We start from the raw sequence: 24,670 nt of genomic DNA, 5'->3' as shown, positions 1-24,670 counted from the left end.
TGTGTGCATGTGTCTTTATAGCAGCATGATTTATAATCCTTTGGGTATATACCCAGTAGTGGGATGGCTGGGTCATATGGTACATCTAGTTCTAGATCCTGGAGGAATCGCCATACTGTTTTCCATAATGGTTGAACTAGTTTACAATCCCACCAACAGTGTAAAAGTGTTCCTAATTCTCCACATCCTCTCCAGCACCTGTTGTTTCCTGACTTTTTAATGATTGCCATTCTAACTGGTGTGAGATGGTATCTCATTGTGGTTTTTGATTTGCATTTCTCTGATGGCCAGTGATGATGAGCATTTTTTCATGTGTCTGTTGGCTGTATGCATGTCTTCTTTTGAGAAATGTCTGTTCATATCCTTTGCCCACTTTTTGGTGGGGTTGTTTGTTATTTTCTTGTAAATTTGTTTGAGTTCTTTGTAGATTCTGGATATTAGCCCTTTGTCAGATGAGTAGATTGCAAAAATTTTCTCCCATTCTGTAGGTTGCCTGTTCACTCTGATGGTAGTTTCTTTTGCTGTGCAGAAGCTCTTTAGTTTAATCATATCCCATTTGTCAATTTTTGCTTTTGCTGCCGTTGCTTTTGGTGTTTTAGACATGAAGTCCTTGCCCATGCCTATGCCCTAAATGGTATTACCTAGGTTTTCTTCTAGGGTTTTTATGGTATTAGGTCTAACATTTAAGTCTCTAATCCATCTTGAATTAATTTTCGTATAAGGAGTAAGGAAAGGATCCAGTTTCAGTTTTCTACTTATGGCTAGCCAATTTTCCCAGCACCATTTATTAAATAGGGAATCCTTTCCCCATTTCTTGTTACTCTCAGGTTTGTCAAAGATCAGATGGCTGTAGATGTGTGGTATTATTTCTGAGGACTCTGTTCTGTTCCACTGGTCTATATCTCTGTTTTGGTACCAGTACCATGCTGTTTTGGTTACTATAGCCTTGTAGTATAGTTTGAAGTCAGGTAGCATGATGCCTCCAGCTTTGTTCTTATGACATAGGATTGTCTTGGCAATGTGGGCTCTTTCTTGGTTCCATATGAACTTTAAACCCGTTTTTTCCAATTCTGTGAAGAAACTCATTGGTAGCTTGATGGGGATGGCGTTGAATCTATAAATAACCTTGGGAAGTATGGCCATTTTCACAATATTGATTCTTCCTATCCATGAGCATGGTATGTTCTTCCGTTTGGTAGTGTCCTCTTTGATTTCACTGAGCAGTGGTTTGTAGTTCTCCTTGAAGAGGTCCTTTACATCCCTTGTAAGTTGAATTCCTAGGTATTTTATTCTCTTTGAAGCAATTATGAATGGAAGTTCATTCATGATTTGGCTCTCTGTTTGTCTGTTACTGGTGTATAAGAATGCTTGTGATTTTTGCACATTAATTTTGTATCCTGAGACTTTGCTGAAGATGCTTATCAGCTTAAGGAGATTTTGGGCTGAGACAATGGGGTTTTCTAAATATACAATCATGTCATCTGCAAACAGGGACAATTTGACTTCTTCTTTTCCTAACTGGATACCTTTATTTCTTTCTCTTGCCTAATTGCCCTAGCCAGAACTTCCAACACTATGTTGAATAGGAGTGGTGAGAGAGGGCATCCCTGTCTTGTGCCAGTTTTCAAAGGGAATTTTTCCCATTTTTGCCCGTTCAGTATGATATTAGCTGTGGGTTTGTCATAAATAGCTCTTATTAGTTTGAGGTACGTTCCATCAATACCGAATTTATTGAGCGTCTTTAGCATGAAGGGCTGTTGAATTTTGTCAAAAGCCTTTTCTGCATCTATTGAGATAATCATGTGGTTCTTGTCTTTGGTTCTGTTTATATGCTGGATTACGTTTATTGATTTGCGAATGTTGAACCAGCCTTGCATCCCAGGGATGAAGCCCACTTGATCATGGTGGATAAGCTTTTTGATGTGCTGCTGAATCCGGTTTGCCAGTATTTTATTGAGGATTTTTGCATCGATATTCATCAGGGATATTGGTCTAAAATTTTCTTTTTTTGTTGTGTCTCTGCCAGGCTTTGGTATCAGGATGATGTTGGCCTCATAAAATGAGTTAGGGAGGATTCCCTCTTTTTCTATTGATTGGAATAGTTTCAGAAGGAATGGTAGCAGCTCCTCCTTGTACCTCTTGTAGAATTCAGCTGTGAATCCATCTGGTCCTGGACTTTTTTTGGTTGGTAGGCTATTAATTATTGCCTCAATTTCAGAGCCTGCTATTGGTCTATTCAGGGATTCAACTTCTTCCTGGTTTAGTCTTGGAAGAGTGTAAGTGTCCAGGAAATTATCCATTTCTTCTAGATTTTCTAGTTGATTTGCGTAGAGGTGTTTATAGTATTCTCTGATGGTAGGTTATATTTCTGTGGGGTCCGTGGTGATATCCCCTTTATCATTTTTTATTGCGTCTATTTGATTCTTCTCTCTTTTCTTCTTTATGAGTCTTGCTAGCGGTCTGTCAATTTTATTGATCTTTTCAGAAAACCAACTCCTGGATTCATTGATTTTTTGGAGGCTTTTTTGTGTCTCTATCTCCTTCAGTTCTGCTCTGATCTTAGTTATTTCTTGCCTTCTGCTAGCTTTTGAATGTGTTTGCTCTTGCTTCTCCAGTTCTTTTAATTGTGATGTTAGAGTGTCAATTTTAGATCTTTCCAGCTTTCTCTTGTGGGCATTTAGTGCTATAAATTTCCCTCTACACACTGCTTTAAATGTGTCCCAGAGATTCTGGTATGTTGTGCTGAGAAGAATGTATATTCTGTTGATTTGGGGTGGAGAGTTCTATAGATGTCTATTAGGTCCGCTTGGTGCAGAGATGAGTTCAATTCCTGGATATCCTTGTTAACTTTCTGTCTCGTTGATCTGTCTAATGTTGACAGTGGAGTGTTGAAGTCTCCCATTATTATTGTATGGGAGTCTAAGTCTCTTTGTAAGTCTCTAAGGACTTGCTTTATGAATCTGGGTGCTCCTGTATTGGGTGCATATATATTTAGGATAGTTAGCTCTTCCTGTTGAATTGATCCCTTTACCATTATGTAATGGCCTTCTTTGTCTCTTTTGATCTTTGATGGTTTAAAGTCTGTTTTATCAGAGACTAGGATTGCAACCCCTGCTTTTTTTTGTTCTCCATTTGCTTGGTAGATCTTCCTCCATCCCTTTATTTTGAGCCTATGTGTGTATCTGCATGTGAGATGGGTCTCCTGAATACAGCAGACTGATGGGTCTTGACTCTTTATCCAGTTTGCCAGTCTGTGTCTTTTAATTGGAGCATTTAGTCCATTTACATTTAAGGTTAATATTGTTATGTGTGACCTTGATCCAGCCATTATGATATTAACTGGTTATTTTGCTCGTTAGTTGATGCAGTTTCTTCCTAGCCTCGATGGTCTTTACATTTTGGCATGTTTTTGCAATGGCTGGTACCGGTTGTTCCTTTCCATGTTTAGGGCTTCCTTCAGGGTCTCTTGTAAGGCAGGCCTGGTGGTGACAAAATCTCTAAGCATTTGCTTATTTGTAAAGGATTTTATTTCTCCTTCACTGATGAAACTTATTTTGGCTGGATATGAAATTCTGGGTTGAAAATTCTTTTCTTTAAGAATGTTGAATATTGGCCCCCACTCTCTTCTGGCTTGTAGAGTTTCTGCCGAGAGATCTGCTGTTAGTCTGATGGGTTTCCCTTTGTGGGTAACCCGACCTTTCTCTCTGGCTGCCCTTAAGATTCTTTCCTTCATTTCAACTTTGGTGAATCTGGCAATTGCGTGTCTTGGAGTTGCTCTTCTCGAGGAGTATCTTTGTGGCGTTCTCTGTATTTCCTGAATTTGAATGTTGGCCTGCCCTACTAGGTTGGGGAAGTTCTCCTGGATGATATCCTGAAGAGTGTGTTCCAACTTGGTTCCATTTTCCCCCTCACTTTCAGGCACCCCAATCAGACGTAGATTTGGTCTTTTTACATAATCCCATACTTCTTGCAGGCTTTGTTCATTTCTTTTTCTTCTTTTTTCTTTTGGTTTCTCTTCTCGCTTCATTTCATTCATTTGATCCTCAATCGCTGATACTCTTTCTTCCAGTTGATCGAGTCGGTTACTGAAGCTTGTGGATTTGTCACGTATTTCTTGTGTCATGGTTTGACACCGATTGTCCGGCACTCCCCAGTGAGATGACCCCAGTACCTCAGTTGAAAATGCAGAAATCACCGGTCTTCTGTGTCGCTCACGCTGGGAGTTGGAGACTGGAGCTGTTCCTATTCGGCCATCTTGCTCTGCCCGATCTGGAATTCCTTTTTTAAGTCAAATGGATTAAATATGTCTTTGAAGACTGCTCTGCCATTAAGGTTTTGTGGTTCTTCTTTAGTCAAATGTATTAAATTATATTTCCTATAAATTGGTTTTACCCATATTTTCAAAATTAGTTGCATAAAATATTTGTAATATTACGTTTTTTAAGATTATTAATATGTGTGGTCATGTTATCCTCCTCATTCTTAGATTTTTGCCTTTTGAGGTTTGTTTGTTCAAAGTATCAGCCTTTTTCTTGATCATCTCTATTGTTTATTTGTTGTCTATTGAATTATTTTCCTTTTATCCTTATTTCCCCCTTTCTACTGTTTTAATTCTATAGTTCTTTTTCCTACTTTTATGAGTTAAACTGTTTATTAATGTTTACTGTTTTCTAATATATGCTTTTGGGACTATTAATTTCCTTTTCAAATGCTATCTTAAGGATGTCTCACAATTTCTGATAAGAAATGTTCTCACTGATATTTAGCTTCCAAATGTTTTTTAATTCACTGTGATTGCTTAATGTATACATTATTTAGAAGTGTGATTTTTAAAAAATTGTTTCTTGTGATTGATTTTAGCACTATATTTTGGCTTTTTGTTATTGATTTCTAATTTTATTGCATACTGGTCAAAGAATGTATGGAATTAATAAAAACTTCTCTTGTAGATCAGTATGTGGTCAAGTTTTATAAACCATCAATCTAATTATAAAAGTATGTGTAATCTCTACTCATTGGGTAAGGAATTTATATCTAACTTGTAAATTGTGTTGCTGAAAGTTGATCAGTGGTTTATTGGAGAAGTGTAAAATAATTTCCCTCTATTAATTTTATTAATAATTTTTGTAATTCAATCAATTCTCACTTTATGTGTATTGAGGCTATTTTGGATGCATGTGGGTTCCGGATAATTACTTTAATTACTTTTAGTTCGTCGATGTTTATTTTTATTGTTACATAATATTTCACTTTATCCCTATTAATGCCTTCATCTCAAGATCATTTTCTTCTGGTTTTAATATAGCCAATATTGATCAGCTTCAACTTGGTGGAGAGTAAATATGGAATTCCCTCATTATCTGCCTTTAGACATATATCTTTTAGATAATATCTGACATATTTGGCAGAATCCTTAACTTTCCAGTCATGTTCAGTTATTAAGGGTTCATTCCAATCTAATCTAAAACTCTAATTCCACATGTAATTGAAATCTCACTTCATTCTTTTCTCCTAGTTGCATAGCATTGACCAATTCTGAGTCTCTCAAACACAAGCCTAACATTTCCTCCATTTAACCAACTTCTGCAAAATAGTGTTGTAGAATTTTCTTTTAAAGGAAAATTAAAATAAATTAAAATATTATATTTTTATATGGAAAGGAATAACAAACAGGAGAGTAGATAGGAAGAAGAGAAGGTGTTTCAAAAGAAATTTTATCAAAATTACTATTAATTCTGATCCTCAAACAACTTTATCTTAAAATATCTAGAGATCATAATACCAGAAGGAGAAAAAAAAGAAGGGGATAGAAGAAATATTTGAGAAAGCAATGGCTTAAATTTTTCCAAAATTCATGATGGACACCAAACCTCAGATGCAGGAAGCTCCGAGGATACCAAGAAGGACAAATACCAAAAAGCTTATACCTAGACACATCATATTGGAAGTTCCAAAAAATAAAGACCAAAAATAAACAAATAAATAAAAATAAAATAAATTATTAAAAAATTGAAAGAAGCCAGAAAGAAAACACATTACCTACAGAAGAATAAGAAATACATCAGACATCTCTTCAAAAAACATGCAAGCAAGAAGAGAGTGGAGTGAAATTTTTAAAGTATTGAAAGTGAAAGAAAGCCCACCAACCTATAATTTGATATCCAATAAAATTGTTTTTCAAACATGAAGGAGAAATAAAGACTTTTTCAGGCAAACAAAAATTCAGGAAAATTGTCACTAGTAGACATGCACTGAAAATAATATTTAAAGTTCTTCAAAGGAAATGGACTATATGACATTCCGAAAAAGGTACAAATAAAAATATGGTAAAAAAAATTTAGTTGTTTCCAGCCCTGTTCAGGAGGAGGGAGGAAGAGATGAATAGGTAGAACACAGGTGATTTTTAGGGCTATGAAGCTATTCTGTATGATACTGTAATTGTGGATACAAAAAGTTATACATATGTCAAAAGCCATAGAACTGTACAACATAAACTTTGTGCTCTAATGTAATCTATGGACTTTAATCAGTAATAATGTATCAATATTGGTTCAATTGTAACAAATATACCACACTAACACAAGATATTAATAATAGAAGAAACTGTGTGCAATGAGGAGAGAGGATGTATAGGAACTCTCCCTGCTTTCTGCTAAACTTTTCTGTAAACCTAAAATTCCTCTTTTTTTTTTTTTTTTTTTTTTTGAGACAGTGTCTCACTCAGTAGCCCAGGCTAGAGTGCAGTGGCACGATCTCGATTCACTGCAACCTCTGTCTCCCAGGTTCAAGACATTCTCCTGCCTCAACCTCCAGAGTAGCTGGGATTACAGATGCCCACCACCATGCCCAGCTAATTTTTGTATTTTTAGTAGAGACAGGATTTCACCATGTTGGTCAGACTGGTCTTGAACTCCTGACCTCAAGTGATCCACCTGCCTCGGCCTCCCAAAGTGCGGGGATTGTAGGCATGAGCCAGCGCACCTGGCAAATTCCTCTTGAAAGATAAAAGTGGCCAGGCCCTGTGGCTCACACCTATAATCTTAACACTGGAAAACTGAGGTGTGAGGATAGCTTGAGGTCAGGAGTTCAAGACCAGCCTGGGTTACACAGCAAGACCCCTGTCTCTATGAAAAATAATCATAATAATACACAAATTAGCCAGGCGTGGTGGGGACTAAAATTAGCTACTGAGGAGGCTGAGGCAGGAGGATGGCTTGAGATCAGGAGGTTGAGGCTATAGTGATTTATGATTGTACCACTGCACTCGAGCCTGGGTGACAGAACCGGATTCTGTCTCTAAAAAGTTAAAAAAAAAATTTAAAAAAGATAAAACCTATTAAGAAATAAGTTTAATTCTTTTTACAATAAAAATACCTATTTAAAAACAAAACAAAGGGTTAAGGAATGGTAAGGGTAAAAATAAAGCATTCATTGTCCATATAATTTTTTGATACTCTAATTCAGCTTTTACCAGAAACCAAAAAAAACAAAAAAAAATGTTAAGAAGAATATTTTTAAAGCCTGTTATTTATTTTTTTTAACTACATTTTAGCTTCATCACCTGGGTGAAGTCAGAATGTGTTGGGAACTTTCCTGTGGGTCACTATGTTCCCACACAGATGATGCAATAGAAAAATAGCAGACAGGCAAGGGAAATGATTAGACTTTGTTATTTCAAAGAGAATTTTTGTTTGGCCATATAATATGCTGGTAATTAGACCTTCCACCCCAGGATCTCACAGCTGTCTTTCTGCTATCTAATTTTTCTCTGTCAGAATCTTAAAGACATTGTAGAATACATTGAAGACTTTTTTAGAACAACATTCATGTATGAATCCTTGCATTTGGAACCTTGCTGTGCTGATATGATTCAAAAGGGCAAATGCAGAGAAAATTATTGAACTGAAGAGCCTAGAGTCAGCACAATCATGAAGTAGGTGAATTGGCATTTTCCTACTGCATTTCTTCACCTCTCCTCATTTCCACGTCTTTCGTGGTATTTACATTGTGGTCTTTATCTTCAGAGCATTGGGGAGAAGATGAAATGTTTTCACTGGGATGGGTGGTGGCATCATATTTACATTTTAATAAATCATTCTGGTGAAAAACAGGTCAGAAAGAGGCAAAAATGACTGTGGGTTCGTATGGGTCTGCAGCAACCTCAATTCTTGCCTTTTCAGAAGAAAGAATTAGACTGAGGGGCACTAGGCAGAGTGGGAGACCAAGGCAAGTTTTAGAGCAAGAGTGAAAGTTTATTTAAAAGCTTTAGAGCAGGAATGAGAGGAAGTCAAGTACACTTGGAAGAGGGCCAAGCAGGCAATTTGAGAGATCAGGGCACAGTGTGACCTTTGACTTGGGGTTTTATACCTTGCCATACTTCCGGGGTCTTGTATACCTTCTCTCCTATTCTTGCCTTAGGGTGGGCCATCCACATGCGCAGTGGCCTGCCAGCGCTTGGGAGGGGAGCATGCGCAATGTGTTTACTGTACTCGTACGCATGCTCACTTGAGGCATTCTTCCCTTACCAGCTGAATCTTCCTAGAAAGTCATATGCCAGTTAAACTCTGTCATTTTGCATGCTTGTGTCCACTCCCCAATTCCTGGGATCTTGCTGGAAACCTGCTGATCACCTGTTTCAGGTTTATTCTATCTATTGGTAGACTGCCTTTTCCTACCACTGGCTGCAACCAACTATTATTTTAGAGAGACAATGTAACAACCGCCTGACCATCATCTAATGGTCACCTGACATTCCTGGTGGAGGCGAGGAGTCCTCCCCTGACCTGCTTATGCCTGATTAACTACCTACTGTAACAGGTTGACCTATTAGGAAGCAGTTATAGTCTCTTAGATGAGGGATGACATCTTCCTTTCTAAGCATATCTGCCTTTGAACAATTAATAATTCCCTCATTCAAAGGAAGGGGGTAGAATTTCAGTATCTTTATGAATGAAACACTATGAATCTTCAGAGAAGATATTTGAGAGTGACTTTTAAGAAGGAGATTACATTTGAATAATATTTAGAGTGGGTTGATAGAGGCTGAGGACATTTCAGGTGAGGGTACAGCAGGAACAAAAGCAAACCGTATTCACAGAATGATGAGCTACACAGTTCCGGTGGAATTTAGAATACCTAAAAGAAAGTTTAGAATATGAGACTGAAATGAAATGTGAAACCAGATTGTGGCTAATCACAATACTAGGCCTAGGTTGTCAAGCTCATACTTCGTCATGAAAAGGCTAATAAAGGATTTAAAATAAGAAATAACATGTGCAGCGCAGTGGTACATAGAGTTGGGGAAATTATTTTTCAGTTTAAGATGATGTGACTCACATGGTTGTGCCTCATCCCTAGAAATCTTGAATTAATTGGTCTGGAAGTATGCATTTCTTTTTTTAATTTTTACTTTTTAATAAAAATTGTGTATATATATATAATACACAACATGATGTTTTCATATACATATACATTGTGATATGATTACTACAATCAAGTTAATATATTCTTTTTTGTGCTTGTGTGTGGTGAGAACTCTTAACATCTACTCTCTTGGCAAATTTTCAATATAATGCAATATTATTAACTATAGTCACGATACTGTACATTAGATCTCTAGAACTTATTCATCCTACATAACTGAAACTTTGCACATTTTGACCAACATATCCCTGTCTGCCTCCCGCCCACCCCTGGTAACCACCATTCTACTCTCTGGTTCAGTAAATTTGATTTTTAAAGATTCTGCACATAAGTGAAATCATGCTGTATTTTTCATTCTGCATAATGTCCTTCAGGTTGATAATCCCTTTATTCAAAGGAAGAGGGTAGAACTTCTGATATTGCTACAAATGAAGTGCTAGGAATATTCAGAGAAGACACTTGAGAGTAAATTTTAAGGGGATGACATTTGAATAATATCACTTAGCATAATGTCCTGGAGTACATTTATCTGCTTACAATTATGAACCCCAATGACAGACATATGATGTGCTTCATTAACAGCCATGTAGTACAGGCCCAGTTTTATCTGCCAGAAAGCCTTGGCCTTTTTTCACATCCGGTTGTGCTACAGTCAGTTTAGAAAATGACACTTGTGTTTGTGGAGCGGAAGTAGAGGAACCAGTGAGTTAGATTAATTTATACACTTATTGCTGTTATAGTCATGATATTTTGTATATACCCCTTTATATTCTACAGTAAAAAAGTTGCACATGACCTGAAAGTTATGTTCTCTGCTTCCTCTCACACTTATCTCACTTGTGAGTCTTCAGTTAGGGCCCAATGTATAGTATATCCAGCATAGACCAGTGGTTCCCAAATGCAGGTGCCCTTCAAAATGCCCTGTGTAACTTTTTTAAAAATGTAGAGTTCCAGGTCCTATCCCAGATGTGTTAAATTAAAATGTCCAGAGGTGGGGCCAAAGTGAACACACACACACATATATGCACACACACAGACACACACAGACACATACACTTCACTGAGGACTCTAAAGCATATCTGTGACTAAGAACCACTGACATTCACTATTTCTACTGGCATTTTTAAGGTGTCTCGTTTAGAGAAATCCCACTCTGGTGGTCTCTTACTATAAATCATAATGTTTAAGGAGTAATTACTGAGTTTAATTTTACCTATCAGCACTACCATTTTATTCCCGATTTCTTCAGGAAACTTTCTCAAATATTAATGCATTGAATTGTGTAGTCTTCCTAATATTAATAGAGTCCCTGTGACCAGCAAGTTTTCTCATATTTAGATGTTGTAAAAGTAAATTTTCTGCAGAGCTTTTGGGTAATCATGGCAATTTGAGAAATTAAAGAAGACGTCATTTTTTTAAGTCAAGGTGATTATAATCCAATTATATTATCATCACCAAAGAGTGAAAGTGAAAGCAGAAGGATGATGTCATCAGCACTGTGTGAGGTCAGGAAATTAATCATGCCTTTTGCAGTTCAAACATTATCAAGTAAACAGATTGTCCAGGATGTCAACACTTTCTCCTTTCTAAATGAAAAAATCTGGAAGGTTCTCAGTGTTCTCTCAGGCATGCATTTGAAGAAGGTTCATGTTCCTTTTTCTGTTCCATCCCAGGATTCTGGTTAAGTCTGAAGTGGATTCACTCACCCAAGGCAAGGCAACTTTATCTGTCCTGTGAGTAAACTTCCAAAAGTCACCGCATTTCACACTACAGTGGGAACTAACAACATTATCTCCCTTCTTACTTTTACATTTTTATTCCGGTTTCATACTATTTCAAGCCTGAATTACATCTCTTAGGGAAAGAAATTTCCTCCCAAAAGTTGGAGCTGATTACCTGGTGTTTGTTTTTTATGGCTTCCTCCTGAGTGTGAAGTATTCTGATCCTATTCAACCATGTGCCAAGTGCAGTAAAAGATAATGTGATAAATATTTTCATCTTTCTTGTCCAAGTTACACTTTGATATATTGTATTATATAATAAGATTTGTTTTCACTGACATTTATTTTTGGTGGGACAAAAATATATCACTTCATTTTTTATTAATACATTATAATTGTACATATTTATAGGGTGTATGTAATATTTTCATACACTTATACAATGAGTAATGATCAAAATAGGACATTTAGGATATTCATCGCCTCAACTATTTATTATTTCTTTGTGTTGAGAAAGTTCCAAATCTTCTAACTATTTTGAAATATACAATAAATTATTGTTAACTATACTTACCCTATGATGGTATCAAATACTTTAATGTATTCGTTCTAACTGTATTTATGTCTCCATTATCCAATCTCTCTTATCTCTTCCTCACCCCTATTTTTCCCAACCCCTAGTAACCATCCTTCTCTACCTCTATGAGATCAAATTTTTTAGTTCCTATATGTAAATGAGAACATGAGAGGTTTGTCTTTCTGTGCCTGGCTTATTTCACTTAATATAATGACCTCCAGTTCCACCTATGGTGCTGCAAATGACTTGATTTCATTCTCTTTTGCGGGCGAATAATATTTTATTGCATACATCTACCATGTTTTCTTTATCCATCCATTCATTAATGAACACTTAGGTTGATTCCATACCTTGGTGATTGTGAATAGTGGCTGCAATAAACGTGGTAATGCAGATATCTTTTTTTTCCATTCTGTGTCCAGCAGATTTGTAAAAAAAAAAATTATTGAGATAAAATATACACATATAATTTACCATCTTTAGCATTTCAAGTATATAGTTCTGTAGTAATAAACACATTTCTTTTCTCTTTTCTCCTTAGTTATTCCTCCCCCTTCTCTTTCCTGGCCTTTGGTAACCACTAATTTAATCTCTATCTTCATGAGATCCACCATTTTTTTAGCTCCCACATATGAGTGAGAACATGTCATATTTGTCTTTCGGTGTTTGGCTTATTTTACTTAGCATAATGGCCTCCAGTGACATCCATGTTGCTGCCAATAATACAATTCCATTCTTTTATGGCTGAATAATATTCCATTGTGTGTATGTACCACATTTTCCTTATCATTCATCTGTTCATGTGCACTTAGATTGATTCTCTATCTTGGCTACTATAAACAGTGCTACAATTAAAATGGAAGTGCAGCTATCTCTTTGATATACTTATTTCTTTTCTTTTGTGTGTATATATGTGTATATATATATATACACACACACATACACACACTCAGGAGTGAGATTGCTGGATCATAAGGTATTTATGTTTTTAGTGTTTTTGAGGAACCTCCATACTGTTTTCCATAATAGCTGTATTAAGTTGCATTCTTACAAATGATATATAAGAATTTCCTTTTCTCTTTATCAGCACTTTTAATTTTTTTGTAGCTCTGATAATGGCCATTTTAACTGGTATTGAGCGGATATCTCACTGTGGTTTTGATTGGTATTCCCTTGCTGGCCATTTGTATGTCTTCTTTTCAGAAATGTCTGTTCACATCATTTGCCCACTTTTTAGTCAGATTATTTATTTGTTGATGTTGAGTTTCTTATATAGTTGACCCTTGGACAACATGGGTTTCAACTGCACAGGTCCACTTATATTTGGATTTTTTTAATGAATATATATTGGAAAATTTTTTGACAATTTGCAACAACTTGAAGAAATTTGGAGGGGAACAAAGTAGCCTAGAAACATTTTTTTTTAATTTCATTTAAGCAGGTCACAAGTGCATAAAATATATGTAGATACTAGTCTATTTTATCATTAACAACCATAAAATACACACAAACCTATTATAAAATGTTAAAATGCATCAAACTTTACACAAACACTTATAGACTGTACATGGCACCATTCACAGTCTAGAGAAATGTCAACAAACATAAAAATGCAGTATGAAATCATGATTGCATAAAGTTACCTATAGTACACGCTCTACTACTGTAATAATTGTGTAGCTACCTCCTGTGGCTATTGCAGGTAGCTCAAGTATTGCAAGTATCCTCTTAAAATACCCTGTGACACTAATCACCTCCACATAAGCAGTCTGACTCTCTAGTAAATTGCATATCACAGTAAAAATGATCTAAATTCTTGCATTTTTTAAATCATGTTTAATGCAATACCTTAAACCTTGAATAACACCATGGGACCCATACAAAGTACTACTAGTGATACTGGAAGTGCTTTCAAGAAGTGGAATCATGACATTACAAGGAAAAGTTGATTTGCTTGATATGTACCATAGATTAAGGTCTGCAGCTGCAATTGGGCACCATTTCAAGATAAATGATTCTGGCATAAGGACTATTGAAAGAAAGGGAAGGGAAGGGAAAAAAGAAAAGGAAACTTGTGAAGCAATCACTGCAGCTATACCAGCAGGCACAAACTCTTTGTGCTTTTTTGAAATGCCTTTGTGTTGTGAATTGAAAATGCTGTTTGCGTGTGTGAGAAAGATTGCTGTAAGAAAGCCATACCTAACAAGTCTAATATGATTTGTGAAAAAGCAAACTTATGACATGACAACTTGAAGCAAGAGGAAGGTGAAGGATCAGAAGTTGGAGAATTTAATGCCAGCAAAGGGTGATTTGACAATTTTAGAAAGAGGTTTGATTTTTAAAATATCAAGATAATAGGAGAAGCTGCTTCTGCCAACCAGGAGGCAGATGATTCCTAGACATGATAAAGAAGATCATTGAGGAGAAAGGATATATATCTGAAAAGGTTTTAAGGGAGACAAAAGTATACCATTCTGGGGAGAAAAAAATGCCACAAGGTACATTAATTAGTAAGGAAAGAAAAAAACGAGCACCAGGATTTAAGGTAGAAAGGGATAGGTTAACTCTACTGTTTGTGCAAATGAAGTAGGGTTTATAATCAGGACTGCCCTTATCTATGAAAAAAGACTACACACCAAAACAAACAAACAAACAAACAAAAAAACAAAACAAAAAAAAAACTGTTAGAACTAATAAATGAATTCAGTAAAATAGCAAGATACAAAGATCATCATACGAAAATTAGTAGCATTTCCTTACATCAACCACTACCTACCCAAAAAGGAAAATCAACAAAATAATCCCATTTACAATAGCATTAAAAAGAATAATTATAAAGCTATGATAATCAAAACTGTATGGTACTGAAATAAAGATAGACACATAGACCAGTGAAAGAGAAATAAACCCAAATATACAAGGTCAACTAATTTTCAACAATGGCACTAAGAATACACAAAGGGGGAAGGATAGCCTCTTTAATTAATGAGGTTGGCAGAACTGAATACCAACATACAAAATAAAAAAATTGAACCCTTATCTTACACCTACCAAAAATCAATTCAAAATGGATTAAAGACTTAAAAGTAAGACTTGAAACCATAAAATTCCTAGAAGAAAACAAAGGGGAAAACTTCTTAACATTGACCTTCACCACGATTTTTTGGATATGACACCAAAAGTTCAGGAAACAAAAGCAAAAATAAACAAGTGAGACTACATCAAGCAAAAAAACCTTCTGAGCCGCAAAGGAAACAATCAACAAAATAAAAAAGCAATCTGTGAGCTGGGAGAATCTATTTCTTGGTTATTTTTAATGCATTGAAATCTATTGCACTAGTAACATAACTGCTTTTTTTAATAGATGAAAAATGGGAACTATGTTTAAAATAAAAAATATTTTTACTCTTAAAAAAAAAAAAAAAAAAAACAAGAAAGTGCTAAACCCCTAGACTTGAAGGGAAAAGATAAACACCAGCTGCCAGTCTTTTGGTTGTACAACAAGAAGGCCTGGACAGTGAGAACTGTTATTCTAATTGGTTTCATCCACGCTTTTTCCCTGAAGTCAGGAAGTGAAGTTCCTTGCCAGTAGGAGATTGCTTTTTAAAGTTCTTCTGATAAACAATGCCCCTAGCCACCCAGAACCCCAGGAGTTGAACATAATAAGTCTCATAGTTATCTTGCTGCCCTCAAACACAGTATGTCTAATTCAGCATCTAGATCAGGGAGACATAAAGGCTTTTAAGATTCATTACACGTGGTACTCTATGGAAATGAATGTCAATGCTTTGGAAGGGAAACCCAGTAGAGGCAACATCATGAAATTCTGGAAGGATTACAGCATTGAAGATGTCATCGTTGCTATAGAAAAAGCCATGAAACCCACCAAGTCCAAAACAATAAATTCCTGCTGGAGAAAGCTGTGTCCAGATGTTCTGCGTGACTTCCAGGATTTATAACAGAGGCAATAAGGGAAATCATGAAAGTGATTGTCAATATGGCAAAAAAGGTGGAGAGTGAAGGGTTTCAGTATATGGATCTTGGAGAAATTCAAGAGCTAATAGACACTACACAAGAGACAACTTGCTGGAAATGAATGCTTCTGAACAAATGCCAGAAGATGAGGGAAAAGATGTAAAAGAAACAGTGGCAAAAGACCAAATTGATACTAGAAAATCTGGCAAAAAGGTTTTGATTACTCAAGACTGCTTTTGATTTTTTTATTTTTTTAACAACATGGACCCTTCTATGACATGAGCATTAAAACCAAAGCAATGGAAAAAGAATTGGGACTCCTATAGAAACATCAATGGAGAAATGAAAAGGCAAAAATGTCAGGCAAAAATTGTGATATGTTTCCCTAAAGTTACACTGAGTGTGACTGCCTCTCCTGCATTCCCTTCCACCTTTTCAGCCTCTTCCACCTCCTCTATCACTGAGACAGCATGACCAAACCCTCCTCCTCCTCTTCTTCCTCAGCCTATTCAACGTAAAGATGAAGAGGGTGAAAACCTGTATGATGATCTACTTCCACTAAATTAATAATAAATATACTTTCTCTTCCTTATAATTTTCCTAACACTTCCTTTTCTTTTGTTTGTTACAAGAACACAGTACATAAAACATATAACATACAAAATATGTATTAATCTATGGCTTATGTTACTGGTAAAGTCAACAATAGGCTGTTGTTAGTTAAGTTTTCAAAAGTTATACACTGATTTTTGACTGTGGAGGGTTGAGTCAGTGCTCCTAATCTGCATGTTGTTCAAGGGTTAGATATATATTTTGGTCATTAATACCTTGTTAGATGGCTAGTTTACACTTTTTTCTCCCATTTTGTAGGTTGTCCCTTCACTCTGATTTTTTGTTTGTTTGTTCATTTGTTTTGTTTTTGTTTTTTCGTTTGTTTTGTTTTTGCTATGGAGAAACATTTATGCATGATATGCTCCCATTTGCCTATTTTTGCTTTTGTTGTCTGTGCTCTTCAGATCTGACCAAAAGAATATTTGCTCAGATCAATGTCCTGGATCACTTTCCTAGTGTTTTCTTCTAGTAGTTTTATAGTTTCAACTCACACTTAAGTCTTCTATCTATTTTGATTTGATTTTTATATGGTGAGAGATATGAGTCTAGTTTTATTCTTCTGCATTGGGATATATAGTTTTCTGAGGAAAACTATATATTTATTTCTTTTTATTTATTAAGGAGACTGTCTTTTACACAATGTATGTTTTTGGTATCTTTGTCGAAAATGAGTTGGCTGTAAATGTTTGGGTTTATTTCTAGTTTATCTATTCCATCCTGTTGGTCTATACCTCTGTCTGTATGCCAGTACCATGCTGTTTTGGTTTGTAGTATATTTTGAAATCAGGTAGTGTGATGCCTCCAGCTTTGTTCTTTTTGTTCAGGATTGCTTGGGCTTTTCAGAGTCTTCTGTGGCTCCATACAAATTTTAGGATTGTTTTATCTATTTCTATGAAGAATAGCATTAACATTTTGATAGGGATTGCACTGAATCTGTAGATTACTTTGGGTAGTATGGATATTTTAACAGTAGTAGTTCTTCCAGTTCATGAATATGGGATACTTTTCTAATTTTTTGGTGTCCTTTTCAATTTCTTTCATCAGGTTTTTTTGTAGCTGTTGTACATGCGATTCCTTTCTTGAGCTCTTTTTCAAATTGTTCCCTGTTGGCATATAGAAATGCTACTGTTTTGCATACGCTGATTTTTGTATGCTTAAATTTACTACGTTTGTTTATCAGTTCTAACAGTTTTCTTGTGAACTCTTTAGTTTTTTCTAAATATAAGATTGTGTTGTCTGCAAACAAAGACAGTTTGACTTCATCCTTTCCGATTTGGATGCCTTGTGTTTCTTTCTTTTGCCCAGTTGTTCTGACTAGGACTTCCAGCACTGTGCTGAATAAAATTGGTGAAAGTTGGTGTCCTTGTTTTGTTCCTGATCTTAGAGAAAATGCTTTCAATTTTTCCCTGTTTAGTATAATGTTAACTATGGTTTAACTACATATGGCCTTTATCGTTTTGAGGTATGTTTCTTCATACCAAGTTTGTTGAGAGTTTTTATTAAAAAGAGATGTTGAATGTTAACAAACACTTTTTAGCATCTATTGATGCTGTGATATTGTTTTTGTTCTTGATTCTACTAATGTGAGTATTATGGTTTTTGATTTGCATATGTTGAACCATCTTTGCATCTCTGGGATGAATCCCACTTGATCATGGTGAAGTGATCTTTTTAATGTGTTGTTGAATTCAGTTTGCTAGTATTTTGTTGAAATTTTTGCATCTATATTTATTGGGGTTTTTTTGTTGTTGTTGGTTGGTTGGGTTTTTTTGTTTGTTTTGTTTTTGAGACATAGTCTCACTCTGTCACCCAGGCTGGAGTGCAGTGGCATGATCTCGGCTCACTGCAACCTCCGCCTCCTGGGTTCAAGCGATTCTCCTGCCTCAGCCTCCCAAGTAGCTGGGATTACAGGTACCCACCACTACACCCAGCTAATTTTTTGTATTTTTGGTAGAGACAGGATTTTACCATGTTGCTCAGGCTGCTCTCAAACTCCTGACCTCGTGATTCGCCCACCTTGGTCTCCCAAAGTGCTGGAATTACAGGCATGAGTCACTGTGTCCAGCCTATCAGGGATACTAATCTGTGGTTTTATTGTTGCGTTCTTGTCTAGTTTTGGTGTCAGGGTAATGCTGACCTTCCTAGAATGAGTTTGGAAGTATTCCCTCCTCTTTTTTTTTTTTTCTGATAATTTAAGAATAAGTGATATTAGATCTTCTTTAAATGCTTGATAGAATTCAGCAGGGACACTATCATGTCTGAGCTTTTTATTTTGATGGGCGACTTTTTATTACTGCTTTGATCTTGTTACTCACTAATCATCTGTTCAAGTTTTCTGTTTCTTCATGGTTCTATCTTGGTATGTTGTTAGTGTCCAGAAATTCTTCCATTTCCTATAGGTTTTCCAATTTGTTGGTGCTTAGATGTTCATAATAGTCTCTAATGATCCTTTCCTTGGTTTTGGTTTCTGTACCTTTGGTGTAGTGTTTTCTTTTTTGTCTCTGATTTATTTATTTTGCTCTCTTTTTTTTAGTCTCACTAGTGGTTTGTCAGTTTAGTTTATCTTCTCAAAAAACATAATTTTTATTTTGTTGATCTCTTGCATTTTTTAGTCTCAATTTTATTTATTTATGCTCTGATCTTCATTATTTCTTCTTTTCTAATTTCGGGTTTGTTTTGTTCTTGCTTTTCTAGTTCATTGAGGTACATTGTTAGGTTGCTAATTTGAAGTCTTTCTACTTTTTTAGTGTAGGCATTTACTGCTATATACTTTGCTGTTAGTACTGCTTTTGCTATATCCCATTGGTTTTGCTATGTGTGTTTCCATTTTCATTTATTTCAAGAATTTTTAAAATGTCCTTCTTAATTCTTTCATTGACCTATGAGTCATTCAGGAGTGTGGTGTTTAATTTCTGTGCATTGGTACTAGTTCCCAAGTTCCTCTTGTTATTAATGTGTAGTTTTGTTTCATTGTGGTCACAAGAAGATACTTGATATGATTTGACTTCTCTTTAATTTGTTAAGATTTGTCTTACAGCCTAGCATATGGTCTAGCCTGGGGAATGTTACATTTGCTGATAAGAAGAATGTGTATTCTGCAATAATTGAATGAAACATTCTGTAAATGTCAGTTCAAAGGAAGGACGGAGGGGATTTCTAAACATGAATTTCTGAGATCAGAATATCTTAATTATACTCAGTACATGACATTCTACTTGAACCTTATTTATTTACTTAAGTACAGATTTCTATTTGTTTTATAGTTCTTAGAATTTCATCTTTTTAATTTATCTTTAATTTTTATTATTTTAGATTCAGGGGGTATATGGGCAGCTTTGTTACATGGGTATATTTGCATGATGCTGAGATTTGGGCTTCTAGTGGTTTTATCACTAGAATCTAGTAGTGAATGTATTACCAGATGTATAGTTTTTCAACCCTTGCCCTTCTCCCTTCCTCCCACTTTTGGAATTTACATTGTTTGTTGTTCCCATATTTGTGTCCACATGTACTTAATGTTTAGCTCCCACTTCTAAATGAGAACATGCAGTATTTGGTTTTCTGTTTTTGCATTATCAAACCTTGTTTAAAACAACAGCTAAAATTGAGAGACCTACATTCAATGTGGATAACTATAGCAGTGACTTCAGAGAAAGAGGGTAGAATTTGGTAAACAATGTCTGAGAAGAATTCAATAATAGAGGGGTAACTTAGGAGTGAGGTGAATCAGGAGAATGTGGTGTCCCAGAAGCCATGTAGGAGAGAGTTTTGAGAAAGAAGGAATGTTTCTTAGTGTCTGAAGCTGCAGAGTGATTGAATAGGATGACAATTTACAAACGCCCACTGAATTTTCAACTAAGGTCAATGGTGATGTTAGACCAAACACTATCAGCAAAAGATGTAGTCACTGTGTGATTCAAGGAGAGAGGCGGCACAAGGAAGTAGAGGTGATCACTATAGATTTCCTTTTAAAAATCTTTGATGACAAGAATGATTGGGTGTTAGTGAGAAAGAGGATGACAGTCGAAGGAATATTTGGAGGGAGTTATGAAAGAGCTTGAGCTTGTCTACCGGCAGAATGAAAGAAACTGTTAGGAAGACAAACATTGGCAATGCCAGAGCAAAAAGAGGGAAGGTCCCAGAGAAGGGAGGAAAGGATCACAGGGCAGCAAATGGGATGGCCACCATTTCATTAAGACTCAGCAAAGATGTGGTCTCCTGCTCTCGTGGAAGAAAATGGAGAAAATAGAGCACACTAAGTTAGGATTCTGTCTATCTTACGGCCTCCTCATAAACATACTTAGACAAGTATCTTTGTCTATACCCCTGTCTACGTCCTTCCCTCCCATCTATGTAGAAGATGTGTCTTTTCTCAGGGACAAGATGTAATCTCTGTCTATAGGCAAATAAAAATGTGATTGATGTTTGTCCCATACATATATATATATATATATATATATATATTATATATATATATATATAAAGAACATAAATACTATAAATTGACCTATAATGTGGCTAAATGTATGTAAAAAGCATATACTTTATTACTAAACCAATAGAACAATTACAGTGTGATAGATATAAAATACATTACTCCTCCATTCAAATGAAATTTTAACATTGATTAATATAACCATTGAAAAAATCCTTTATTTAGGATACCTATGACCACATGCCAGATAATTGATCTGCATTAACCATATAACCCAATTGTTTAGAAATGTATTCAAATCATCTAAAACATTTTGCTTTTTATATTACATTAGATAGATACAGTCTCTAACTTTATAGGACGTACTGATACAGCCAAAATTAAGATCAGAGGCACAATAACAATGGGAAAAAGGAGCTGCCTCATCTGTAATTTCAGACACACTTTCATTACTTCCCTAGATGTTCGGTAGTCAAGCATTAGCCTTAAATTAATGCCTACATTGGGCCAAAAAATATGTAAAAATAAAATGGTATGTATATTAAGTTTTAGAGATAGAATTTGCCATTACTAATGCCAAAATCATGAGAATGATTACAATATAGTTGTCATTTAACAATCTATATCCACTTCTTCATGTTTTCTCCAAATGTTCTTCAGTGCCTACTAGGTTATAAACACTGTGCTAGGTAATGGAGATACAAAAGTGAATAAAGTACTGCTCTTCCTTTGAGCAACTTGCAGTCTCATAGGAGTAAGAGACATGTTCACAATTATTATATAAATATGTATAATGCTGTGAGAGAAATAGGTAAAAAGAAACTACAAATATGTAGTAAACATTATATCCTTTGATCAAAATTTTTACCTTTAGAAATCCATCTAAAAATAATTTGAAATAGAAAAGAACAAAACTCAATGCAAATATTAACATATTCTAATTTATAATAACAAAAAAAAGATTTTAAGCAATTACCAAAAGAAGCAATATGCATACTAGCCAGGATGGGCTAAACTATGCCCTAGTGAAAAATAACACCAAAATTTCAGTGGCTTTACACAACTAATGGCACAATCCAATGTGGATTGAAGGGTTCGTCTTGTCAGCTTTTCTCCAAGCAGGAACTGAGGAATCCACACGCCTTCTATCATAAATTAATAGCTACAGTATTTGGAATATGTGGCTTTCAAGGACAAAGAACAAAAGGCTAAAGGAACATACAGAGTACTGTTAAGGATAAGTCCTAAAAGAGGCTTGCATCACTTTTTCCACATTCCATTGGTTGTAATTCAGTCACATAGGTCCCAACCTAACTGTAACAGGAGCTCTAAAATGTAATCTTATTGTATATCAGGAAGAGAAAACAGTGTATTGAACACACGGCTTTATCTCTGTAACATAGAGTTAATAAATTGGGAAACATGCATTTTTATCAAGAGTTCATAAAAACACAAAACAAAAAGTTTTTCTTATAATGTTTACTGAAAATTCTGTATACAAAAATATTTCATGGTTGAAAAAACCGTGTGTATAAAAATACATGGGAGGAAATATACTAAAATATTAATGGTCATATAGAATAAAAGAACAATGATTTTTAAATTTCTTTATGTGAATTCCTGCTTTTTTATTAAAATGTGCTATTTATAATGGAAAACATTAACTGATTTTAAATTTTCTGTAATATAATATTATAGTAATTATTATTAGGAATAACTGTAAACCAGATACCCCGAAGAGATTGCAAAGAGGGGAAAGGGAACAAGATGAGTAATAAATTAGGATTAAATAGCTTTTGGAGAAAAAGCAATAGACAGTGGGCATTTTCACCTAAGAACCCCATGTGAACATCAGCAATCATTCATTTAAGGGGGCTGGAGACCTTGAGAGGTACTAAAGCCTGCACAAGGTAGCCCCAGTGTGAGGTCACCACTCATGAGGCTAGAGGTATATAACCCATTGTGTGAAGGACAATGTTGGAATTATTTGCCTCTGTGAATGTAGTATTGGGTAAAGGAAGGAAATGTTTCTTTCTGAAAAGATGTCAAAGTTATACTACAGCAACCACAGCAAACATCCAAATGTACATTTGTATACTAGTTTTCAGGTTTAATACTCTGTGGGTTATTTTTATCCTATAAGCTAATTACCTAAAGTGTGTATAGTTAAAGTCCTGCCCAGGGAACTATGGAGTCTTGTGTACTTGCAGTTTGAAAAAAACGTGAGCTTTCAATGATATTGCACAATGGCTTTGGGCTCATGAATCTACATTCACTGATATTTAACTACACTGCAGATCACTGTGAAATGTTTATCTTTTCTCCTACTTTCTTCTTGAGGAGGTAAACAATGTACTATTTGGTTCAGCTAATTCTTTCAATATCAATGTAGTCTTCTTTTTTCTGCTATGTAATCTATTTAGAAAAGTTTCCTACTTAATACGTCCACCATCCCCCAACATTCTCCAAAATAATTTTCAAATGTTGCATAGAGAAATCTCATTCATTCATTCATTCGTTCAACATTTACTGAAGACCTGCATATTAAGCAATTTACAAGACCCAGTGACACAAAGATTAAAAAGACCCAGTTACTCACCTTGAGAGCATATAGATTAAGATGATGATGGATAAAATAAGAGAGTAACTAAAAAATTTAGAAATCAGCAACAACAAAAACACATTCTCATTACAGTATGGTAAGTGAATGTAAAGGTACAGGATGCTTTGGAAACCTGGAAGTAAGAAATCTAATTATAACTATAGGGGCGAGGGAAGACACTTGGGAAATGATGCCCTAGCAGAGAATGAGTGACTAATAAGGATTTAGTGAGATGCAGGAGGAGTAGGGGGAAAGGAAGGTGTTGAGAGCAGAGAACTAACAACACAGAGGTTTAAAAAAGCATAATTTGTTTGGGACACTGCAAATAGTAATTCACGATATGGAAGAGGAAGTGACAGGTCATGCATCTAGAAAAGTTGATGTGACAAGATTATGCAGGGTTGTGTGTGACAAGCTGGGTAGTAGACTTTTAACTTGGAAATCATGGAAGATTACCGAAGAATTTTAAGCTAGGGAGAAATCATGAAGATGAAGAAATGAAGACACAAATGAAAATAAAGGCACTAGTACTGTGATGCAGGCCTAGAGCAAACCTCTAGTTAGACGTTGATATTAAAGTTTAAGGAGGTAAAGGGATGTGTTAAGGTTAGTAGGAAGCAGATCCAGAAGAAAGAAAATATATCCCTGGAACTGAGGTTCAGTGAAGCAACACATGTCTCCTATCGTGTTCCAACTTCATGATAAGTCCTTTCTTGATCAGAAGATGCGAGTAATGAGTCTTCCTTATCCTACATTTACTCCAAGTCTACTTGTAGCAGAAAAATTAATAATATAAAAATGAAAGAGCTACAGGCAGGACAGGAGGACTGGGCTTTAATGAGTTTTAAGTAGAGTGTCATTGTAGACTCCAAATGCCATCCCAAGATTATTGGGACAGATGGGGCAGTGATTACCCAAATCTGCTTGGAGCATGACATGAACATCCAGTTTCCTGTTGAGGATGACAGGAAGCAGCTCCAGGACCAAATTACCATCACAGGGTACAAAAAGAATACAGAAGCTGTGCAAGATACTATATTGATTATTATGGATGAACTTGAGCAGATGGTTTCTGAGGATGTTCCACTGGACATCCCACATCATTGGTACCTGCAGCAAAAATCATGGATCCAAAATCATGGATGAATTCAAGATTGACATTTGTTTCCCACAGAGAGGAGGCCCCAGTCCCAATTGTGGCACTATTATGAGGCTCCCAGAGAACATGGAGAAACCCACTGACCATGTCCTCAACCTAGAGGAGGAATACCTGGCTGATGTGGTGGACAGCAAGGTGCTGCAGGTATACATGAAGTCCCCAGTG

The sequence above is a fragment of the Rhinopithecus roxellana genome, chromosome 8 (genome assembly GCF_007565055.1).
Source record: "Rhinopithecus roxellana isolate Shanxi Qingling chromosome 8, ASM756505v1, whole genome shotgun sequence".
NCBI lineage: Eukaryota > Metazoa > Chordata > Mammalia > Primates > Cercopithecidae > Rhinopithecus > Rhinopithecus roxellana.
This window is presented reverse-complemented; position numbering follows the sequence as displayed.